The sequence below is a fragment of the Apium graveolens genome, chromosome 1 (assembly GCF_009905375.1).
Source record: "Apium graveolens cultivar Ventura chromosome 1, ASM990537v1, whole genome shotgun sequence".
Classification (NCBI taxonomy): domain Eukaryota; kingdom Viridiplantae; phylum Streptophyta; class Magnoliopsida; order Apiales; family Apiaceae; genus Apium; species Apium graveolens.
The window spans coordinates 111329174-111346159 of record NC_133647.1 but is presented as its reverse complement, the minus strand read 5'-3'; the positions used below and the strand labels follow the sequence as shown (position 1 = coordinate 111346159).

The 16986-nt window shown below is 33.9% G+C and overlaps 3 long non-coding RNA genes across 5 annotated transcripts; all 3 read right to left on the bottom strand.

Annotated features, from left to right (window-relative positions):
* Positions 1–770: 770 nt before the first annotated feature.
* LOC141720451 (uncharacterized) lies at positions 771–2839 on the bottom strand. 2 transcript variants are annotated; one of them, XR_012574376.1, is made up of 4 exons: positions 2479–2839; positions 2273–2389; positions 1125–1161; positions 771–1002 (listed from the first exon to the last, which is right to left on the bottom strand). It is a non-coding gene; the product is annotated as an uncharacterized LOC141720451 (long non-coding RNA). The 2 variants fall into 2 exon arrangements; XR_012574375.1 differs by lacking the exon at positions 2479–2839 and having other exon boundaries at positions 2273–2455.
* A 4190-nt stretch (positions 2840–7029) lies between these two features.
* LOC141720446 (uncharacterized) lies at positions 7030–9098 on the bottom strand. 2 transcript variants are annotated; one of them, XR_012574366.1, is made up of 4 exons: positions 8738–9098; positions 8532–8648; positions 7384–7420; positions 7030–7261 (listed from the first exon to the last, which is right to left on the bottom strand). It is a non-coding gene; the product is annotated as an uncharacterized LOC141720446 (long non-coding RNA). The 2 variants fall into 2 exon arrangements; XR_012574356.1 differs by lacking the exon at positions 8738–9098 and having other exon boundaries at positions 8532–8714.
* A 4190-nt stretch (positions 9099–13288) lies between these two features.
* LOC141720440 (uncharacterized) lies at positions 13289–15357 on the bottom strand. The gene is made up of 4 exons (XR_012574353.1): positions 14997–15357; positions 14791–14907; positions 13643–13679; positions 13289–13520 (listed from the first exon to the last, which is right to left on the bottom strand). It is a non-coding gene; the product is annotated as an uncharacterized LOC141720440 (long non-coding RNA).
* Positions 15358–16986: the final 1629 nt, after the last annotated feature.

The window sequence follows — 16986 nt, the reverse complement described above, 5'->3', positions numbered from 1 at the left end:
ACACCGCATGTTCTATGGGAGAAACGAATCATGAAATGAATCATGTTACTGTTTGTCCAAATAGCACACTAAACTATCCAACGATAGTTTGTCGCATAAGCACATTCCCCGAAGGTACATGTATAATATGCATCTGATCTCACTACGCCATAAGTGTACATAGGCAACCTCTACTATGCATGCAGTTGCATAAGACCTAAATAGTGTTGCATAAAGTAATAGGCAACACCAGGGCAGGGTTGCCAATATGGACGTGGCCGTAAAGCCCTACAACAACGATTTGTGCAACACCGATAACCATTGCATTATGCCTCTTTTGCAACAGCAAATGCATACAATGGAAACACCACTTAGTGTTGCATAAAAAAGAAGCCACAGCACCACAGTATCTCACGTTGCAAGTGTCACGTCATTTTTCCAGGTCATCAGTGGTCCCTATATTGCCACGACAGCAAAATGCCACGTCAGCAGTGAGCCCCACTTTGACACGTCAACAAAGAGGGACCCATATTGCCATATTAGCTATGTTCCCTACGTTGCCACGTCAGTATGGGGCCCATATTGCCACGTCAGCAGTGCAGCCCCACTGTGTGTAATGCAACACTGATTTTTTAATACACAACATTGATTTTTGTAATATGAACACCAATTTTAGTCATTTGCAACACCAATATTGTCATTTGTAACACCGTATTTTGTAAGAGCAACACCATATACATTCAAATGCAATACTATTAAAATAAAAATTCTCATATAATTGTTTCATTTTTACATGATACCTGCCAAATAAGGTATCCAATATTAAACCTAACAAGCATCCAACAAACTTTAAAAATTACTAAACAAAAATAAACTAGGCACATACACCCAATTCCCACTTTCAAAGTATCGAAATCTAGTTGATGCTAAAACCATATGCGACCACCAAAGTGGCGAGATCTATAATATAACTAGACGACACTAAAAACTTCAAGGTCTTCATTGTCCCCTTTTTAGTTGTTCCTGCCATATTAAAATCTTGTTCCGTCAACTAGTAAAGAACTAAAATTTGATAACTAATAACATTTACCACAAGATATTTAGAAAAAATTGGGAAAAGCCAAGAAACTAGGATAAATAATTACCTTGAACATATTTTATCAAGACTGTAACTCACAAATCCTGCAATGAAATAGAGAATAAAAAATTTAGTTTAATAAATCATTTTGAAACACATGCATAGAAAGACATGGATAATGAACATATGCATATATATTAAGATTTTTTAATGTGCCAGTAAGTAACTTAAAAGAGGTCGGGACTGATATGACCTGTATCAAAATATGTCAGATTTCTTCGACAAGTAAAGACCTGTATCAATTATAATTGGCTTTTCTCTGCGATTGAGGACAACTGATAAGGGATTGTATGCTTCTTTGAAATTGAAAGAACGTGTAAGAGAAATCATATGTACTCATGTTAATGCCTACTTACAATTTCCAACCACGTATCTCTGCGTATTCAATAAATAATTATAGTTTGATCATCATATTATAATATTACAGACCCAGCACATATGGAAATTGATAATATAACTATAATAGGATCCAATTCATCGAATCCTTGTGCTAGAAATGGAGCATGTATTCGAAAATCTTCAGGTTTATGGTTACATAATGTTGCCACACTTGCCCCGGATACAATACACTCAAAAAGAATATTTCCAGCAAACAGAAAAGCAATGAAATCACCAAGCTCCACTCTTAAATACGCAAATGAGCCTCTAGCAACGGGAAGTTCCATAGAAAATTCAGTATAACAAAGGACGGAAAGCAGGGCAGACAAACCCGAAATGAGGTATGATATAATGACAGTGGGTCCAGCATATTCCCTAGCAACTTGTCCAGTGAGGACAAAAACTCCAGCTCCCAAAATAGAACCAACACCCAACTAAATTTACATCTTAAAATACGTGTCAAAAGTCAAAATGACACTTATTTTGAAATGAAGTAATAAAAAATGAGTGCATTGTGATGGAATCCAGCAGACTAGGTTACAAGTTATACCAATATTTGTATGGGTTAATGGGTGCTTTGAAACGTTTGTGAATTATGAGTTTTGCCTGGCACAGTCTTTTATCTGTTATTCATTCAAGAAAGTTTTTTTATCTCTTTATAAATCTAATCAATTTGCACAAGTTAACTCTAGAATGCTTACGATATACATATATAACCAAATATTGCACCTCAAATTATGTTTATATATCCCGTATTCATAAATTAACGCAAGTTACCGAATAAGCAGCAGTGAGGAGTCTGATGTCCCATCCCAACTTCCATTGAATTGATGTAACCGTAACCACTAGGGCTGTACTGGAGTCAGGACAAGGGTAATGCTCTGCAATCTTTGTCTGTCCCATGAGTATAATTAAGTGATAAGTAGCAAAGAAGATTGTAAAAAACCTGCCATAATAAAATAGCATAATGAAGTTTGGAATACCTGAAGAATCATCCAAAGCGCATAGCATATAACAGTAGCAAGAGTAACACAAACACCTGGTATCATGTTCGAGTGGGTTCCTACGATGAATCCGTACTATACCCCTAATGAGCCCTAATTTACGCAACTTCACTACCCTGTCAATCAGTTTCACTTTTCTTTTCTATCAATATTTCAGCGCAATGCCATGCATTGAAATTGCAATATATAAAATAGTTCCTAGTAGAGGCTGAAACAACTAAGTAGCTTCTAGAGTATGACATGAGTGATGCGCATCTGTAACAAGTTAAACTGATTAGGAAAGAGAAAACATTCTTAATCACTTAATTAACAAATTTCTATCATCTAATAAACCCTCACAGTGAACTTAAACTTTGTTCATATTATTTTCATTATTGAAGGTGCTTATAAAGTTTGCAAGTTATAGAAAATTGAAAAATACCCAAATTTTGGTGATATTCCTTCAATTATTCACGCCAACACAAACAATTAAAAGCTCAAATCAACCATTTTGAACTTGTTTCTGCACACCAAACAATTCTAAATTATTTCCACAATTCAAGTTGACCTCAATAACATTATATCATCAACAAATGGTTTATTTAAATTAAAAAACTAAATTTAGCATTTTCAGGAAAAATACAAACTAAGCGGATTCTCAACAAAATCTAGTATTTAATATCATAAATTAAGCTATATTCATATACATTCTATTAGAGTTAACAAAACAAACAATCAAACCTAAGATAAGGAAATGAAATCTAAAACTCGACTTGAAAGCTTTGTACTAGAGGATTGGAACGCCGATTTCTCATGTCTCTACTATATTTCTCATGCCTCTTTATTTCCCCCAAAACCTTTTTACCCCTTTATCACCCACCCATTTTTTCCACACCCCCACTAAAATTCTAGCCAAAAAAATGAACAGCTATGCTAAAATCGCATCAGATTTAGCTTCAAAAGTCGATAAATGAAAACCCGTTTGACTAAAAGATAGGAAGCAGTGAAGAAAAGTGCTGAAATTTTGTTCAAATAGATATGCAAGCACTTGAAGATGCAAGAAAGTGAAGTGATGAAAAATTGGAAGAGTTTCAATGAAGAGGAAAAGCTGGGTTTGGTAGATGAGTTTTTTGCGGAATGGTTTTTAAGAGGGAGAGGGGTTTGGGAAGAGGTTTTGTAGTGTGGATTGGACAGAGGCGGTCAGGCAGAGAAGAGGGGATATGTTAGTAAAATTAGGGTTTGGTGATTGGTTTATACGAAGGTTGTGCTTTGTAATGGGCCAGCTTTGTAATGGGCCAAGTTTGGGCTGTTGAATCCTGACTTATCAATATTTCTGGTCAAACTATATGTCTAACTCATCAACATGTACAACCAATTTTTTATTAAAAAAATTATTAATTTTTTAGAAGTTGTTATAACATTTAATCTAATTAATTTATATATTTATATATATTAGTGATATGACAAAATATTCATAAAAAAATAAATTATTTAGGACCCCCGTTGACCGTAATTTGACTATTATAAAACCTACAATATAGTATATGTTGGATATATTTAAGATGTCATGTCTAATATGTTTCATGTTTAATTTTCTATCGTAACAAACATAAAATATCAGTTCTTACTGGAATCAGTACTTACTGGAAGTCAAGGCTTAATGTCATATCAGGACTTAAGGTCATATTAGAACTTAAGTACGGGAGGACTTACAGTTAAGGAAGGAAGCTGATTTACATGAAAGAAGATCGAGACTAATATAGAAGTAGGTATGCAAGGAAAGAGTTAGAGGACTAGAAGAATTATATAAGATATCTGATAGATATATTTTAGGAAACAGAATTATATTCCATATCAATTAGAAGTTATCTTGTAACTATGTAGTATATAAAGAAAGACATAGTTTTACACTATATGTGTTATCATTATCGAGAAGATCATACATTGTAACCTAGCAGCTCTCGTTATATTTGTTCATCACTGAGAGAGAACCGTTCCATTATAACAGAGTTTATTATATCGAATACATCTGTTTTCGGTTACTTGTGTTCTAAATCGATTTGATTGTATTCTACACTGTATTCAACCCCCTTCTACAGTATTGTGTGACCTAACAAGTTGTATCAGAGCCTATATGTTAACACACATACAGTAAAAGATCCAAAACAATCATATCTGAAGAAGCAAAAAATCCAACCAAACCCGCCAAAACTGAAAAAACTCTAAAGACTCAAACCCACAGTCGATATGAGACTATTAGGGTTCCCATACTGAGACCTTCTAAGTGTCCCATATTGAAAGTGAAGATGGCTATGTTTCTCAAAGCCACAGATCTAGAATACCTTGGCAGAATTAATGAAGGACCGCATAAGCCAACAAAGCTCTCTGTTGTAGTTGCAGATCAGCCATCAAAGACCGTACCAAAGGAGAAAAGTGAGTATACATAAAGTTAACTATTATCTAAAGTTAACTATTATCTAAAGTTAACTGAGTTATTAATACAAAGTTGAGGCTTTTTTCGTAAATGCAGGAGTTAATTCTATTATTTTATTTTTTTTATTAAAAGTGTTGCATTTATAATTTTTAATATTAAATTTGCTGAAGCAGTATTGTACTACATAATATATGATGTTGCCTCAACTAGAATTTTAGTGTTTGCATCAGATTATGTGGGCTCACTGATGACGTGCCAATGTGAGACTCACTGGTAACGTGGCTGTCAGGGTCCCACGTATAACGTCGAAGTTGTGGGCCCACTACTGACGTGTCACTGATGTGGGACCCACCGATTCGATTATGCCAAATATATGTGGAACCCATCTGTGAGGCCTATATTGATGACGTGGCAGCTATGGGACCCAAATGCTTACGTGTGAAGTCCTAACATATAGAGTCCTATGTGGTTGTGGGTGGCCCCAGGTCTAACGGGGTTATTGTGGTACCTAGGGATGATGTGGCATTACAAGACTCACCGCTGACATGTTTGTTTAATATTTATACAGCACTATTTTCTTTGTATAATAGGTTTATTGTGTTGCAGTTTTCCTAATTATATTGATATTAGCTGTTGTTGATGGTAAAAAAATAATGCACTATGGATCAAATCCAACCTTCGCGGGTGCAATATTATATTTTGTTCTATTTTTCAAAAACAAGTTAATATAATGCTTTTTGGCCTATTTCTACATTAAAAAAAGTAACATATGAACACTTTTGGTATAGTGTTTGGTGTTTTAATAGGTGTAAATGGAGTTACCATAGGCCTCTTGGTAACACAAATATAATTAACAACAATTATAATGGTTTGACTATAACATTGTCTTCGTAAAAATCTTTTGGAAAGAAAAGAAAAGAAGTAGAAAAAAATTAATTTCTTCAGTTTTTTCTTAAATTTTTTTCATAAAAAAAAGAAAAAAATATGAAGATTGAAAAATAAGTTTCCTCTATTTTTGTTTCCATAATTTTATTCCTACTTTTGGGATGATTGGGAGAGAAAAAAAAAGAGTAATTTTTTTTCTTTTCTTTCTTAGATTAAGAGAACACAACCTAGGTCTATGTGAAAGTGTAGGTTTTACACCCTTTATGATTATACTTTTATAAGTGTAACTTAAAACACAAAAGTGTAATCATAAACCCCTATGGTAGGGCCCACATTATTTACGAACCGGTATTTCGAAAAAGTTTTACCATATCCCTTTTTTTAATTACAAAAATACTTTTTTGCCTTCAACAACACTATTTTTGTGTTACAAGCATGCCATATATGTTGTATTAACAATAGACACCGCATGTTCTATGGGAGAAACGAATCATGAAATGAATCATGTTACTGTTTGTCCAAATAGCACACTAAACTATCCAACGATAGTTTGTCGCATAAGCACATTCCCCGAAGGTACATGTATAATATGCATCTGATCTCACTACGCCATAAGTGTACATAGGCAACCTCTACTATGCATGCAGTTGCATAAGACCTAAATAGTGTTGCATAAAGTAATAGGCAACACCAGGGCAGGGTTGCCAATATGGACGTGGCCGTAAAGCCCTACAACAACGATTTGTGCAACACCGATAACCATTGCATTATGCCTCTTTTGCAACAGCAAATGCATACAATGGAAACACCACTTAGTGTTGCATAAAAAAGAAGCCACAGCACCACAGTATCTCACGTTGCAAGTGTCACGTCATTTTTCCAGGTCATCAGTGGTCCCTATATTGCCACGACAGCAAAATGCCACGTCAGCAGTGAGCCCCACTTTGACACGTCAACAAAGAGGGACCCATATTGCCATATTAGCTATGTTCCCTACGTTGCCACGTCAGTATGGGGCCCATATTGCCACGTCAGCAGTGCAGCCCCACTGTGTGTAATGCAACACTGATTTTTTAATACACAACATTGATTTTTGTAATATGAACACCAATTTTAGTCATTTGCAACACCAATATTGTCATTTGTAACACCGTATTTTGTAAGAGCAACACCATATACATTCAAATGCAATACTATTAAAATAAAAATTCTCATATAATTGTTTCATTTTTACATGATACCTGCCAAATAAGGTATCCAATATTAAACCTAACAAGCATCCAACAAACTTTAAAAATTACTAAACAAAAATAAACTAGGCACATACACCCAATTCCCACTTTCAAAGTATCGAAATCTAGTTGATGCTAAAACCATATGCGACCACCAAAGTGGCGAGATCTATAATATAACTAGACGACACTAAAAACTTCAAGGTCTTCATTGTCCCCTTTTTAGTTGTTCCTGCCATATTAAAATCTTGTTCCGTCAACTAGTAAAGAACTAAAATTTGATAACTAATAACATTTACCACAAGATATTTAGAAAAAATTGGGAAAAGCCAAGAAACTAGGATAAATAATTACCTTGAACATATTTTATCAAGACTGTAACTCACAAATCCTGCAATGAAATAGAGAATAAAAAATTTAGTTTAATAAATCATTTTGAAACACATGCATAGAAAGACATGGATAATGAACATATGCATATATATTAAGATTTTTTAATGTGCCAGTAAGTAACTTAAAAGAGGTCGGGACTGATATGACCTGTATCAAAATATGTCAGATTTCTTCGACAAGTAAAGACCTGTATCAATTATAATTGGCTTTTCTCTGCGATTGAGGACAACTGATAAGGGATTGTATGCTTCTTTGAAATTGAAAGAACGTGTAAGAGAAATCATATGTACTCATGTTAATGCCTACTTACAATTTCCAACCACGTATCTCTGCGTATTCAATAAATAATTATAGTTTGATCATCATATTATAATATTACAGACCCAGCACATATGGAAATTGATAATATAACTATAATAGGATCCAATTCATCGAATCCTTGTGCTAGAAATGGAGCATGTATTCGAAAATCTTCAGGTTTATGGTTACATAATGTTGCCACACTTGCCCCGGATACAATACACTCAAAAAGAATATTTCCAGCAAACAGAAAAGCAATGAAATCACCAAGCTCCACTCTTAAATACGCAAATGAGCCTCTAGCAACGGGAAGTTCCATAGAAAATTCAGTATAACAAAGGACGGAAAGCAGGGCAGACAAACCCGAAATGAGGTATGATATAATGACAGTGGGTCCAGCATATTCCCTAGCAACTTGTCCAGTGAGGACAAAAACTCCAGCTCCCAAAATAGAACCAACACCCAACTAAATTTACATCTTAAAATACGTGTCAAAAGTCAAAATGACACTTATTTTGAAATGAAGTAATAAAAAATGAGTGCATTGTGATGGAATCCAGCAGACTAGGTTACAAGTTATACCAATATTTGTATGGGTTAATGGGTGCTTTGAAACGTTTGTGAATTATGAGTTTTGCCTGGCACAGTCTTTTATCTGTTATTCATTCAAGAAAGTTTTTTTATCTCTTTATAAATCTAATCAATTTGCACAAGTTAACTCTAGAATGCTTACGATATACATATATAACCAAATATTGCACCTCAAATTATGTTTATATATCCCGTATTCATAAATTAACGCAAGTTACCGAATAAGCAGCAGTGAGGAGTCTGATGTCCCATCCCAACTTCCATTGAATTGATGTAACCGTAACCACTAGGGCTGTACTGGAGTCAGGACAAGGGTAATGCTCTGCAATCTTTGTCTGTCCCATGAGTATAATTAAGTGATAAGTAGCAAAGAAGATTGTAAAAAACCTGCCATAATAAAATAGCATAATGAAGTTTGGAATACCTGAAGAATCATCCAAAGCGCATAGCATATAACAGTAGCAAGAGTAACACAAACACCTGGTATCATGTTCGAGTGGGTTCCTACGATGAATCCGTACTATACCCCTAATGAGCCCTAATTTACGCAACTTCACTACCCTGTCAATCAGTTTCACTTTTCTTTTCTATCAATATTTCAGCGCAATGCCATGCATTGAAATTGCAATATATAAAATAGTTCCTAGTAGAGGCTGAAACAACTAAGTAGCTTCTAGAGTATGACATGAGTGATGCGCATCTGTAACAAGTTAAACTGATTAGGAAAGAGAAAACATTCTTAATCACTTAATTAACAAATTTCTATCATCTAATAAACCCTCACAGTGAACTTAAACTTTGTTCATATTATTTTCATTATTGAAGGTGCTTATAAAGTTTGCAAGTTATAGAAAATTGAAAAATACCCAAATTTTGGTGATATTCCTTCAATTATTCACGCCAACACAAACAATTAAAAGCTCAAATCAACCATTTTGAACTTGTTTCTGCACACCAAACAATTCTAAATTATTTCCACAATTCAAGTTGACCTCAATAACATTATATCATCAACAAATGGTTTATTTAAATTAAAAAACTAAATTTAGCATTTTCAGGAAAAATACAAACTAAGCGGATTCTCAACAAAATCTAGTATTTAATATCATAAATTAAGCTATATTCATATACATTCTATTAGAGTTAACAAAACAAACAATCAAACCTAAGATAAGGAAATGAAATCTAAAACTCGACTTGAAAGCTTTGTACTAGAGGATTGGAACGCCGATTTCTCATGTCTCTACTATATTTCTCATGCCTCTTTATTTCCCCCAAAACCTTTTTACCCCTTTATCACCCACCCATTTTTTCCACACCCCCACTAAAATTCTAGCCAAAAAAATGAACAGCTATGCTAAAATCGCATCAGATTTAGCTTCAAAAGTCGATAAATGAAAACCCGTTTGACTAAAAGATAGGAAGCAGTGAAGAAAAGTGCTGAAATTTTGTTCAAATAGATATGCAAGCACTTGAAGATGCAAGAAAGTGAAGTGATGAAAAATTGGAAGAGTTTCAATGAAGAGGAAAAGCTGGGTTTGGTAGATGAGTTTTTTGCGGAATGGTTTTTAAGAGGGAGAGGGGTTTGGGAAGAGGTTTTGTAGTGTGGATTGGACAGAGGCGGTCAGGCAGAGAAGAGGGGATATGTTAGTAAAATTAGGGTTTGGTGATTGGTTTATACGAAGGTTGTGCTTTGTAATGGGCCAGCTTTGTAATGGGCCAAGTTTGGGCTGTTGAATCCTGACTTATCAATATTTCTGGTCAAACTATATGTCTAACTCATCAACATGTACAACCAATTTTTTATTAAAAAAATTATTAATTTTTTAGAAGTTGTTATAACATTTAATCTAATTAATTTATATATTTATATATATTAGTGATATGACAAAATATTCATAAAAAAATAAATTATTTAGGACCCCCGTTGACCGTAATTTGACTATTATAAAACCTACAATATAGTATATGTTGGATATATTTAAGATGTCATGTCTAATATGTTTCATGTTTAATTTTCTATCGTAACAAACATAAAATATCAGTTCTTACTGGAATCAGTACTTACTGGAAGTCAAGGCTTAATGTCATATCAGGACTTAAGGTCATATTAGAACTTAAGTACGGGAGGACTTACAGTTAAGGAAGGAAGCTGATTTACATGAAAGAAGATCGAGACTAATATAGAAGTAGGTATGCAAGGAAAGAGTTAGAGGACTAGAAGAATTATATAAGATATCTGATAGATATATTTTAGGAAACAGAATTATATTCCATATCAATTAGAAGTTATCTTGTAACTATGTAGTATATAAAGAAAGACATAGTTTTACACTATATGTGTTATCATTATCGAGAAGATCATACATTGTAACCTAGCAGCTCTCGTTATATTTGTTCATCACTGAGAGAGAACCGTTCCATTATAACAGAGTTTATTATATCGAATACATCTGTTTTCGGTTACTTGTGTTCTAAATCGATTTGATTGTATTCTACACTGTATTCAACCCCCTTCTACAGTATTGTGTGACCTAACAAGTTGTATCAGAGCCTATATGTTAACACACATACAGTAAAAGATCCAAAACAATCATATCTGAAGAAGCAAAAAATCCAACCAAACCCGCCAAAACTGAAAAAACTCTAAAGACTCAAACCCACAGTCGATATGAGACTATTAGGGTTCCCATACTGAGACCTTCTAAGTGTCCCATATTGAAAGTGAAGATGGCTATGTTTCTCAAAGCCACAGATCTAGAATACCTTGGCAGAATTAATGAAGGACCGCATAAGCCAACAAAGCTCTCTGTTGTAGTTGCAGATCAGCCATCAAAGACCGTACCAAAGGAGAAAAGTGAGTATACATAAAGTTAACTATTATCTAAAGTTAACTATTATCTAAAGTTAACTGAGTTATTAATACAAAGTTGAGGCTTTTTTCGTAAATGCAGGAGTTAATTCTATTATTTTATTTTTTTTATTAAAAGTGTTGCATTTATAATTTTTAATATTAAATTTGCTGAAGCAGTATTGTACTACATAATATATGATGTTGCCTCAACTAGAATTTTAGTGTTTGCATCAGATTATGTGGGCTCACTGATGACGTGCCAATGTGAGACTCACTGGTAACGTGGCTGTCAGGGTCCCACGTATAACGTCGAAGTTGTGGGCCCACTACTGACGTGTCACTGATGTGGGACCCACCGATTCGATTATGCCAAATATATGTGGAACCCATCTGTGAGGCCTATATTGATGACGTGGCAGCTATGGGACCCAAATGCTTACGTGTGAAGTCCTAACATATAGAGTCCTATGTGGTTGTGGGTGGCCCCAGGTCTAACGGGGTTATTGTGGTACCTAGGGATGATGTGGCATTACAAGACTCACCGCTGACATGTTTGTTTAATATTTATACAGCACTATTTTCTTTGTATAATAGGTTTATTGTGTTGCAGTTTTCCTAATTATATTGATATTAGCTGTTGTTGATGGTAAAAAAATAATGCACTATGGATCAAATCCAACCTTCGCGGGTGCAATATTATATTTTGTTCTATTTTTCAAAAACAAGTTAATATAATGCTTTTTGGCCTATTTCTACATTAAAAAAAGTAACATATGAACACTTTTGGTATAGTGTTTGGTGTTTTAATAGGTGTAAATGGAGTTACCATAGGCCTCTTGGTAACACAAATATAATTAACAACAATTATAATGGTTTGACTATAACATTGTCTTCGTAAAAATCTTTTGGAAAGAAAAGAAAAGAAGTAGAAAAAAATTAATTTCTTCAGTTTTTTCTTAAATTTTTTTCATAAAAAAAAGAAAAAAATATGAAGATTGAAAAATAAGTTTCCTCTATTTTTGTTTCCATAATTTTATTCCTACTTTTGGGATGATTGGGAGAGAAAAAAAAAGAGTAATTTTTTTTCTTTTCTTTCTTAGATTAAGAGAACACAACCTAGGTCTATGTGAAAGTGTAGGTTTTACACCCTTTATGATTATACTTTTATAAGTGTAACTTAAAACACAAAAGTGTAATCATAAACCCCTATGGTAGGGCCCACATTATTTACGAACCGGTATTTCGAAAAAGTTTTACCATATCCCTTTTTTTAATTACAAAAATACTTTTTTGCCTTCAACAACACTATTTTTGTGTTACAAGCATGCCATATATGTTGTATTAACAATAGACACCGCATGTTCTATGGGAGAAACGAATCATGAAATGAATCATGTTACTGTTTGTCCAAATAGCACACTAAACTATCCAACGATAGTTTGTCGCATAAGCACATTCCCCGAAGGTACATGTATAATATGCATCTGATCTCACTACGCCATAAGTGTACATAGGCAACCTCTACTATGCATGCAGTTGCATAAGACCTAAATAGTGTTGCATAAAGTAATAGGCAACACCAGGGCAGGGTTGCCAATATGGACGTGGCCGTAAAGCCCTACAACAACGATTTGTGCAACACCGATAACCATTGCATTATGCCTCTTTTGCAACAGCAAATGCATACAATGGAAACACCACTTAGTGTTGCATAAAAAAGAAGCCACAGCACCACAGTATCTCACGTTGCAAGTGTCACGTCATTTTTCCAGGTCATCAGTGGTCCCTATATTGCCACGACAGCAAAATGCCACGTCAGCAGTGAGCCCCACTTTGACACGTCAACAAAGAGGGACCCATATTGCCATATTAGCTATGTTCCCTACGTTGCCACGTCAGTATGGGGCCCATATTGCCACGTCAGCAGTGCAGCCCCACTGTGTGTAATGCAACACTGATTTTTTAATACACAACATTGATTTTTGTAATATGAACACCAATTTTAGTCATTTGCAACACCAATATTGTCATTTGTAACACCGTATTTTGTAAGAGCAACACCATATACATTCAAATGCAATACTATTAAAATAAAAATTCTCATATAATTGTTTCATTTTTACATGATACCTGCCAAATAAGGTATCCAATATTAAACCTAACAAGCATCCAACAAACTTTAAAAATTACTAAACAAAAATAAACTAGGCACATACACCCAATTCCCACTTTCAAAGTATCGAAATCTAGTTGATGCTAAAACCATATGCGACCACCAAAGTGGCGAGATCTATAATATAACTAGACGACACTAAAAACTTCAAGGTCTTCATTGTCCCCTTTTTAGTTGTTCCTGCCATATTAAAATCTTGTTCCGTCAACTAGTAAAGAACTAAAATTTGATAACTAATAACATTTACCACAAGATATTTAGAAAAAATTGGGAAAAGCCAAGAAACTAGGATAAATAATTACCTTGAACATATTTTATCAAGACTGTAACTCACAAATCCTGCAATGAAATAGAGAATAAAAAATTTAGTTTAATAAATCATTTTGAAACACATGCATAGAAAGACATGGATAATGAACATATGCATATATATTAAGATTTTTTAATGTGCCAGTAAGTAACTTAAAAGAGGTCGGGACTGATATGACCTGTATCAAAATATGTCAGATTTCTTCGACAAGTAAAGACCTGTATCAATTATAATTGGCTTTTCTCTGCGATTGAGGACAACTGATAAGGGATTGTATGCTTCTTTGAAATTGAAAGAACGTGTAAGAGAAATCATATGTACTCATGTTAATGCCTACTTACAATTTCCAACCACGTATCTCTGCGTATTCAATAAATAATTATAGTTTGATCATCATATTATAATATTACAGACCCAGCACATATGGAAATTGATAATATAACTATAATAGGATCCAATTCATCGAATCCTTGTGCTAGAAATGGAGCATGTATTCGAAAATCTTCAGGTTTATGGTTACATAATGTTGCCACACTTGCCCCGGATACAATACACTCAAAAAGAATATTTCCAGCAAACAGAAAAGCAATGAAATCACCAAGCTCCACTCTTAAATACGCAAATGAGCCTCTAGCAACGGGAAGTTCCATAGAAAATTCAGTATAACAAAGGACGGAAAGCAGGGCAGACAAACCCGAAATGAGGTATGATATAATGACAGTGGGTCCAGCATATTCCCTAGCAACTTGTCCAGTGAGGACAAAAACTCCAGCTCCCAAAATAGAACCAACACCCAACTAAATTTACATCTTAAAATACGTGTCAAAAGTCAAAATGACACTTATTTTGAAATGAAGTAATAAAAAATGAGTGCATTGTGATGGAATCCAGCAGACTAGGTTACAAGTTATACCAATATTTGTATGGGTTAATGGGTGCTTTGAAACGTTTGTGAATTATGAGTTTTGCCTGGCACAGTCTTTTATCTGTTATTCATTCAAGAAAGTTTTTTTATCTCTTTATAAATCTAATCAATTTGCACAAGTTAACTCTAGAATGCTTACGATATACATATATAACCAAATATTGCACCTCAAATTATGTTTATATATCCCGTATTCATAAATTAACGCAAGTTACCGAATAAGCAGCAGTGAGGAGTCTGATGTCCCATCCCAACTTCCATTGAATTGATGTAACCGTAACCACTAGGGCTGTACTGGAGTCAGGACAAGGGTAATGCTCTGCAATCTTTGTCTGTCCCATGAGTATAATTAAGTGATAAGTAGCAAAGAAGATTGTAAAAAACCTGCCATAATAAAATAGCATAATGAAGTTTGGAATACCTGAAGAATCATCCAAAGTGCATAGCATATAACAGTAGCAAGAGTAACACAAACACCTGGTATCATGTTCGAGTGGGTTCCTACGATGAATCCGTACTATACCCCTAATGAGCCCTAATTTACGCAACTTCACTACCCTGTCAATCAGTTTCACTTTTCTTTTCTATCAATATTTCAGCGCAATGCCATGCATTGAAATTGCAATATATAAAATAGTTCCTAGTAGAGGCTGAAACAACTAAGTAGCTTCTAGAGTATGACATGAGTGATGCGCATCTGTAACAAGTTAAACTGATTAGGAAAGAGAAAACATTCTTAATCACTTAATTAACAAATTTCTATCATCTAATAAACCCTCACAGTGAACTTAAACTTTGTTCATATTATTTTCATTATTGAAGGTGCTTATAAAGTTTGCAAGTTATAGAAAATTGAAAAATACCCAAATTTTGGTGATATTCCTTCAATTATTCACGCCAACACAAACAATTAAAAGCTCAAATCAACCATTTTGAACTTGTTTCTGCACACCAAACAATTCTAAATTATTTCCACAATTCAAGTTGACCTCAATAACATTATATCATCAACAAATGGTTTATTTAAATTAAAAAACTAAATTTAGCATTTTCAGGAAAAATACAAACTAAGCGGATTCTCAACAAAATCTAGTATTTAATATCATAAATTAAGCTATATTCATATACATTCTATTAGAGTTAACAAAACAAACAATCAAACCTAAGATAAGGAAATGAAATCTAAAACTCGACTTGAAAGCTTTGTACTAGAGGATTGGAACGCCGATTTCTCATGTCTCTACTATATTTCTCATGCCTCTTTATTTCCCCCAAAACCTTTTTACCCCTTTATCACCCACCCATTTTTTCCACACCCCCACTAAAATTCTAGCCAAAAAAATGAACAGCTATGCTAAAATCGCATCAGATTTAGCTTCAAAAGTCGATAAATGAAAACCCGTTTGACTAAAAGATAGGAAGCAGTGAAGAAAAGTGCTGAAATTTTGTTCAAATAGATATGCAAGCACTTGAAGATGCAAGAAAGTGAAGTGATGAAAAATTGGAAGAGTTTCAATGAAGAGGAAAAGCTGGGTTTGGTAGATGAGTTTTTTGCGGAATGGTTTTTAAGAGGGAGAGGGGTTTGGGAAGAGGTTTTGTAGTGTGGATTGGACAGAGGCGGTCAGGCAGAGAAGAGGGGATATGTTAGTAAAATTAGGGTTTGGTGATTGGTTTATACGAAGGTTGTGCTTTGTAATGGGCCAGCTTTGTAATGGGCCAAGTTTGGGCTGTTGAATCCTGACTTATCAATATTTCTGGTCAAACTATATGTCTAACTCATCAACATGTACAACCAATTTTTTATTAAAAAAATTATTAATTTTTTAGAAGTTGTTATAACATTTAATCTAATTAATTTATATATTTATATATATTAGTGATATGACAAAATATTCATAAAAAAATAAATTATTTAGGACCCCCGTTGACCGTAATTTGACTATTATAAAACCTACAATATAGTATATGTTGGATATATTTAAGATGTCATGTCTAATATGTTTCATGTTTAATTTTCTATCGTAACAAACATAAAATATCAGTTCTTACTGGAATCAGTACTTACTGGAAGTCAAGGCTTAATGTCATATCAGGACTTAAGGTCATATTAGAACTTAAGTACGGGAGGACTTACAGTTAAGGAAGGAAGCTGATTTACATGAAAGAAGATCGAGACTAATATAGAAGTAGGTATGCAAGGAAAGAGTTAGAGGACTAGAAGAATTATATAAGATATCTGATAGATATATTTTAGGAAACAGAATTATATTCCATATCAATTAGAAGTTATCTTGTAACTATGTAGTATATAAAGAAAGACATAGTTTTACACTATATGTGTTATCATTATCGAGAAGATCATACATTGTAACCTAGCAGCTCTCGTTATATTTGTTCATCACTGAGAGAGA